This window comes from Pseudopodoces humilis, chromosome 18 (assembly GCF_049639895.1).
Source record: "Pseudopodoces humilis isolate 2021_Gansu_Grassland_sample_001 chromosome 18, ASM4963989v1, whole genome shotgun sequence".
NCBI lineage: Eukaryota > Metazoa > Chordata > Aves > Passeriformes > Paridae > Pseudopodoces > Pseudopodoces humilis.
Genome location: NC_142217.1, coordinates 6,188,085 through 6,196,329, shown reverse-complemented (window position 1 = coordinate 6,196,329; position 8,245 = coordinate 6,188,085). Strand labels below are relative to the sequence as shown.

Genomic DNA, 8,245 nt, shown 5'->3' with positions numbered 1-8,245 from the left:
TGACGTAAGAGAATGCTGAATTCCATCATTTGAAACATCACTTCAAGAAATTATACACATTTCTCATCCTTTGCTTAAGAAAAAAAAAATTTAAAAAAAGTGAAACAGCAATCACAGTAAAAGAAAATGGAGTAAAAAAACATATGCATGAGAGAATGTTTTTCCTGCTATTTGATTACTGCTGGAGGACAGAAACCAAATGACATTTGTTATATTGCTGCATAATCCCATTTGCAATGATGGCTCTCTGGTGTGGCAGAGAGAAGGGTGTATCAGAATGCCTTTAAGTGTTTGTTATCCCTTTATTTTATACATCTAACTAGTGGCCAATATCTGTTGAGAAAGTATTCAATAACAACTCTTGGAGTGTTTGTGCACGTACAGTGATACACATCCATCACAGAGCACGTGGCCAGGCCATTATTTCCCAACCCTAGAAAACAAATCTACAGGAATTAAAAGCACCTGGAGGTAAACCCTCCAGAACTCAGATAACCAAAACCATTGCTTCCCTTCTTTCATAGCCAGTGAAATGAAAATTAAATTACAGTCACTATTAAACTAACAAAAATTATCCAAGAATTTTCTGTTAAAATGTTTACCACACTTCAAATCACTAGATGGACATTAATTGGGATGGAATTCATTCACTGTGAGTGTTGCCCTGTGCTAAAGGGACCCTTGTTCAGAGCACACACACATCTCTTCCTAACCCCTTCCTAAGCCCCAACCCAAAGGCTGCATCCTATCCCCTCAGTGCCTTTCTTCCTTTCATAAGTGGGATTAAAAACTACACTGCAGCAGTCAGAGGATACTGACACTGAAGAACAGTCAGTCAACAACCTTGAGCTCATCCAAGAGAAGCTACACAAATTAATGCATACCATAATAGACAGACACGTCTTATTAATGACTAGAATTCATCTTCTAGAGAGGCCATTGAGGCTGAAGTCTACTCACTTTGAAAGCCACTTCATAATTTCAGGATTTTAACTCCCCTTTCTTTTCTTAACAAAACAAAATGCAAGTACTTGAAGTTGCCTTCCAGGATCTGAAACCTACAGCAGCTCTCGGTGTCTTTGTTTTTCCCCAGAAATAATACTGTAAAACTACTTTTGAATTTGCTGCTAACTAACTATCTCTAGAACCATAAAGTTGGAACAAGGAACATCTGCTGGTTACACAGCCTGGAATACATTATTTATTTATTACTTGAAAGGAATATATAAGAGTCTCCACTCCTGTAGTCTGCTCATCTCTGCATGCTGCTAAGATAGCTCTTAAAAATAGCTAAGTGACAGGAGAGAAAGTTTGAGAGAGGTTCTTCCAGGCCTGCCACATAGCTGGGAGGTATTAAAGACTGGCTCAGGTGTCTTGGCATATGGGACTCCTTGAGAGATGTCAGCACGTGATTCTACCTGGTGAGAAACAAAGCTTCCCAGGCATGCAAAGCAGTCCATCACACTCATCCAAAGAGCAACAGAGGGAACCTGGGAGAAGAGCAGCAATTTGAGAACCACATGAGTCCTCCAGGCTTCCTGGGTAAATACCAGGTGTTGAAATAGCTTTAAGAAGGGAACAAATAACCCCCAACATGCACACCATTTAGGTAAGGATTTAACAGAGTAGCTGAAATAATAACATTGGAGTTTTCCTTTCACACAGCTTATGTTGTAAAGGCACAATATATTTTAGACTCAGAAGCGGGGTATAGTAAACAAGTCTTTAAGGGACAGACCTCACTAAAAAACAACTCATTTAAAAAAAAAAAGAAAAAGCATCCACAAAACTGGATAAATGCATCCAATTATCAAGACAAATATTGTTTCAGAACAACTCAAGAACCTTGCATGCAAATTCTTTATCGCTAGGAGGACAAAAATAAATGTTTGCTGTATGCTAAGTAAAATTAAGATTTGCCACAGAAGGGAGAAAAGCACTTTGAAACATCACATTGTACAGCTGCAAACAGAAAAGGGCTCGTGCAATTGGCAAATGTCTTAAGAACATCCTTCCACTTTTAATGTTACTAATGAGGAACTTCAAAATCCAAAATTAAAACTCAGAAAAAAATACAACAAAAATACCCCAACAACACAACAAATTAAGCACTTTTAATTAGTTATTCAAGTTGTTTTTAGTTGGAGCAAATAACAAATCACATTCTCTTCCCACAGTGATAATCTGTTAGCTCTCAAGACCTTGAGCTCTGCAGTGCCTCTGCTTGGCTATTACAGATACAAATAAGTTTGCTACTTTCAACTACTCAGCTCACTTTAGCACAAAAACACAGGCTATAACTAGAAAAAAAATAAATAAAAAACACCATAAACATCTCCTCAGGATTTCTGTCATAAAGACCACAATGCAGAAACACCACAATTATAAAAAGGAAAAAAAAAAAACCCAAAACCAAACCTACCCGAGATACTGCATGCTTTCTTCTCAAGAGCCCACAGGGAACTGAAGGCTGGGAACTTCCCAGCTGTTTTTAATTGTCCCAACGGTTAATTGCCCTCACCTGCATCTCATCTGAGCCAATTTGCTACCCTGGGGCCACCTCAATCCTTTTCAGGTGCAACCTGGCTAGACTTGATTGCTGACCCACCCCCAAAGTCATTGCAAAGGTCAAGAAAGATCAATAGACATTCAAAAAATCTGAACAAAGGTCTGATTTTTTTAAAAAAATATATATTTAAAAGCATCTGAACAAAGATCTGTTTTCTGCCACTGAAAGGAGGATTTCCACTATTCACAGTGGGTGCAGTGAATCCAACATACTGAGGGCAGTTTTCCTCAAAGCTAATAATGGCCATAGCTCAAGTTAAGGTTGGAAAAAACAAAGGAATTCTTATAGATTTCTTAGGGCTTTTCCAGTGCACATCTCACTGAAATTTAGCCCAAACATTTGTGGAAAACAGTACTTGGGATATAATTTCTGCAGCTAAAGGGGTGGGAAATCTTTTTATCAAACCCTTCCCCCTACCCCTTACACTTTGCTTCAAGCAATATGTTCTTTCAGTTACATAAAGAGCACATTTAAATTATTTAGCTACGTTACATAAGGCAAGAAGATGGTTAATACATTTAATGTGCAAATGAGTTTGGCTCCACTTCTTTTGCCCTAGTGTACAAGTCCAGAAACACTTCTGCACATTTCTCCCTGCAATTAGTTCTTGTGTCTCCTTCATTGTTTCCTCACCATCTAATTCCGTAATTCATTGTCTTAACTTCTTCAGCTTTGAAAGTAGGGCATTTCTTCTTGGGGCACATTATGTAGCATGCCCTGAAGACCTGGCACACATTTCAGGGCGTGAGCAGGAAGGCTTCTCCTTTACTGTAAATATACAAATAACGCATTTTTAAGACTTCTGATAGGAATTTTAGGACATAACCTGTAATCCAACAGGATAAGCTGTGTTGTATTAATAGAACTTTATGACTGAAGACATAAGTGCCTTAAAACCCAAAAAATAACCCACATGATGCATTAATATCTGCACTCCAGTAAAGTACAAGGTAGCAAGCTGCATACCTGTTCTGTCCCATTTTTCTATGGGATTACAGGAGGCTGGAGGAATGGTTTTTGAAGACTTGCCATTAGGAAACAAAGAGAAGCATCACAGAACATTTCTAGATCTGGTAAGAGTAATCTCTTGAGTTTAGGGCCTGGCTTTCCCAGTTCTGGCACCTGGTAAAAGACTGGAAGATCCAGGCTAAATTTCTAGCATGTTGAAATTGGAGCCATCATAACAATACCTTCCCATAAGAATTACCTACCAGAGGTGTTCTAGAGGAGCTCCTGAACTCTGGGAGTTCATGGAAAACTCAAATTTGAAATAATTTCCTGTCAGAAAGAATGGAAAGAAATGAATAGGTGTTTTTGAGGGGTTTTAGGAGCTTTTATCCCCTCGGGTGTTTATTTAAGTGAAAGGAGAAAGCGAGAAGTGTTTTAGACAGTGTTAATATAAGAGTTATTCACAGGAATGTGGATTATTGACACACTTTGCAAAGTGAGTATGTGGAGTTTTGCAACAACTAAACTACAAAAGTGCTCAATTTTACTTTAAATTGATACAGAGGGGAAAAAAAAAAAAAGATCATGCCCTAATTCCAAAGCTGTTGAAATACTAGCCTTAACATCTCACTAGCTAAAGGAAGAGTCACCTGCTTTTGTGAGCAGGTATGTTAAATCAAATTATCCATAATGAGCCTGCCTTTCGATTTGCCAGTGTGGCTGGCCAAGCCTGGAGCAGTTGGCTGACTGCAGAGGCCTCAAGGATAGACAGGCATTTTGAGAATCCAAAACATTGGCAAACACCTTCACAATCTAGTTTATAGCCTCACAAGCAATCTGCACAGCCAGCAATGGACCTGCAATGCACTGGAGCACACCCAGTTCTCACAGGGCAGGGGGAAAGGAACTGCAAAGTCCTTCCTGGGGAGGCTGTTTGGGAGGAACCAAAGCTCCCTCATCAATCTGTGCAGCTGGAGGCAGCTCCTGCACCTGAGCCACCCTCCCAAGGGAGCCCAGCACTTCATCAAGTGGCTCTCCAAAGGTCTGACTTCCATCAGCACCTCTGGCTTTGCATCTTTCCTGTGCTTTATCTACCAGAGCTGCAGCCTAGGCAGCTGCAAACCAATAATCCCACCTTCCAAAACAAAGAGAAACCCCCTCAATAAACCCTCCTGCTCCTTACATTCACATTTAATGGTCACCTCCTGAGCACAGTGACCTGCTACATTGCATCAAAACCCCTTCACTCTGAGCTTCTTTTAATATTCTGAAAATCACTTTCTTCAAGTGTTTTCCAGTGCTCCATAATGTTGCTGTGGCAGCAACTGTTAACCAAAGGGATTTAGATGATGCTGCTCAGTTCAACCTGAAACAAAGTCAACAAAAACTATGTTTTTAAACTGAGGGGCAAGCACACAATCATCAGGAGTCAGTGTTTGGGCTGTCTCAGGAATAAGTCAGGACCATGTAAGGTTGCTGGGCTTTGTTTTAAATTCCTGTTCTGTCTTCTCAAGAGAATATTTTCCACACAGCAAGGAAAGAGCTGATGTCAGGAACTGTCTTTAATAGTCTGTGCTTCCAAAGCATCTCAATTAACCTAAATCTGGCTGTTTAATAATAAAGGAGACACAGGTGAAGTGTTACACTTAGATACTATGCTAGGTTAAACCCTGATTTTCTCAAAAGACTGACCATTACCCACTCACTGAAAAAACTGGCTGAGCTTTGTCTCCCATCTGCATAGAGATATTCCAGTGGAGTGGTTTGACACATTTAAAATTGCAGCTGATCTTCATAGCTTAAAATACACACAGAGCGTCAAGTGGCTCTTTCCAACGCAGCAATGATACATTTTGTTAAGCTGTAGAAAATATTTATAACTAATTAATCATTGCAGTAACTTGTACTTGACTGTAAAGCACTTCAAACTCTGTGGAGGGTCTGTGTGGATCAACAGCACTCAGCTGGCAGCAAAGGAGGAATTCCACATCCATCCAAGACCCAGAGAAGGCTGTGGATGACTGCAAAGAACCCCCAGATCTGACAGCAGAGAGCACCCAAAGGCTGTCATTACAGCAGCTACATAAAAAATATTTACTGGGGGTGTGCAGGAGGAAAAACAGTAAAAAGGAGTAAATCCATCAGTATTCTTCCCTAAAACTTCTTCAAAACAGGAGTAGATGTACATTCACAGTATGGAACTGATACCTCTACATTGCTTGTCTTTCCACATCTCAGCTTAGCCTCTTTGTGAATTCCCCTCTGCAGCATACAGGGCAAAATCATCCTCAGTCTTAAAACAATCCAAAAGAAAAGAAAAAGAAACACATTCCTATCACACGGGTACATGGAAGAGTTAATGACAGATCATTAATTAAATCTCTCAGAGGTGCTGAATACAGGCATTAATTGTCACAACTCAACACTTCTAAAATTTTCCCAGCCCCCATGAAACTGTTCCTGTAAGTTTGATTATTTTTTTTATTGCAGCATGTGCTGTGCAGAAGGCACACACAAATCCTCAAAAAGCAGCTTCCAAAAAAAATCCTGGTGAACACAGCACAGAAGGCTCCTCTGAAGACAAAGAACAAGACATCAGTGTCTCATCTGCTGTGAATTAGTTTGCTTCTTTTCCTTCAAGAACTCTTAATGTGAGAATCCGATCAACAGTTAATCTCCCTGAGCAGACACCACTTTGTTATCCTCCGTGGTAGTTCTCTGCTCCTGGGGTAATTTGTTGCTGAACAATTGAGGCAAACACTTGGCTCAGGATAGAAAGAAGTAAGATTAGTCTGTAATTGGAATATTTTGTCTCATTTATTCTTGAAGATGTGCCATATTACACTCCATCAGCCAGGGGTTATTGTTTTATGAAATCAAGCTGCACCTGGCACTGCAATGTACAAATGCTGCTGTTTGCAATCCAGCTCTCTGTTCACCCAGGTCTCAGTGCCACTGGATGCCTCATCCTCTGCTGGAACCTTCAGCCCCTCAGCTAATTATCCTATAAAGCCTTTAATTGAAAAAAAACCCAAAAAATGTCTAAGACAACTGTTAAATTTAGCCATAATATTGAACACAACTGTTAAAGATCACAGTAATCCATGCACTTCTCTCCATATATTTATTTTCTACTTCCAGCAAGTTTTTTAAGATGATCTCTTCTTTCTCATTTAAGCAATTACTACTGCAAATGAAGAAGCTAATTGATTGTATCCCTGTTTCTTTTAAATTGAAATTGAATTGAAATCTAGGAGGTTTTGTGTGCTTTGAGATGAATGCAGGCAAAAAACCAAGAGGGTATTTGAAATTCAGCTGTATTTATGACATACTTGCTCTGGTGTTTCTTTCCCCACATGGGACAGCATGTCCTTAGAAAATACATTTAGAGAAGTTTTAGGATTAGACCTAATTTTCATTATTTAGAGGAATATAAATTTTCTTTCCTGTTATCTAATTTTGCATAAGTACCTGCTGCAAAATTCACCTTTGAAAGACATTCTTCCATAAGGAATAAAGAGCACATGAAACATGTGCCAGCATCACCTGTAGGCAGCTAATCCTGACCCAGCCTCTTGCACATACACAAAGCTGACAGGTATTTTGATGGTATTAATTAATTAACAAGTCTTTCCTGTGAAGTCTATACTAACGTCACAACTGCAAAGTCAAATATTTACACAGCTAAAACAGAGGAGAATAAACATTCAGAGATAAATCCTGTTTTTAAGATGTCAGGTGGAAAGGGTAGAACAAAGGATTTTACACAGGTCCTGTTGAAGCATTATAGTATCAAAGAAGGATAAAAAGGAGTTTGCTTGGCTTGGTAGAGATTTGGCCAGAGCATGGTTGGTTCTTTAACTTGGAAAGAGAGAATCAAAGACAATTAAATAATTATTAAATAATGAGGGAGAAAGGAGATTTAAACTCATCACATGCCTTGATTTGCCCCTGATATTAATGCATTTCTGGTAAACAGGTAAGCCAAATCCCATTGCTGCTGTGTATGCTATTTCACACCCATTTCCTAACACTTATAAGCTTATATTATTAAATTTATACTCAATTTTAAATAACCAGACACATCTGATACCTGAACAGTAGTATTAGATATAAAAATAGAGTGATTGAGTTTTCAGTAACAGTAACAAACTGCATACTCACATGGATTTCAGACTGTGGGAAAGCAGTGAGGACCAGGTTACAGATAGACAAAAAAACCACCAGGTACCACACTGAGGAATCAATGGAAGACTGCAAAGATGCAGAAAGACTCACAGCTGTGCTATAAGCACAGGAAAAACCACAAAATATATAGAAACTAGGAAAGGGAAGGTAAATGAATTTTGTATTTCCCATATAAAGCAAATGCTGTCTCAGAGGCAGCCTTCTCCATCCCATGTACAGCACCCCAAAAGAGATCCAGAACAGACTGAAAAAGTGCTGCTCTTCTGGCAGTTCTAGACCCAGGTACAACTCTTTAGCAGTTGAATTTTGTGTTATGCTCGAGCCTGAGATTCGTCCAAACACAAGGAAGGCATTGGTTTGTCTTTGCAAAATTGCTTGCAGGGGCTGGGATATAATGAACATTATTAGTTTGATAAGTTGTTACCAAGGAAGCTGCTAAGTAGGTCCAGTTTATTCTAACAGCTTATTTTGGTGGCTCTAAAGGTCTTCTTGTGCATGTCCCCCTAATCTCTCAGGAAAGTTTCTAACATAGAAAAACTC

General features: G+C 39.2%; 1 long non-coding RNA gene across 1 annotated transcript; it reads right to left on the bottom strand.

Annotated features, from left to right (window-relative positions):
* Positions 1-1,172: 1,172 nt before the first annotated feature.
* On the bottom strand, positions 1,173-2,454 carry LOC148182919 (uncharacterized). The gene is made up of 2 exons (XR_015774116.1): positions 2,423-2,454; positions 1,173-1,490 (listed from the first exon to the last, which is right to left on the bottom strand). It is a non-coding gene; the product is annotated as an uncharacterized LOC148182919 (long non-coding RNA).
* Positions 2,455-8,245: the final 5,791 nt, after the last annotated feature.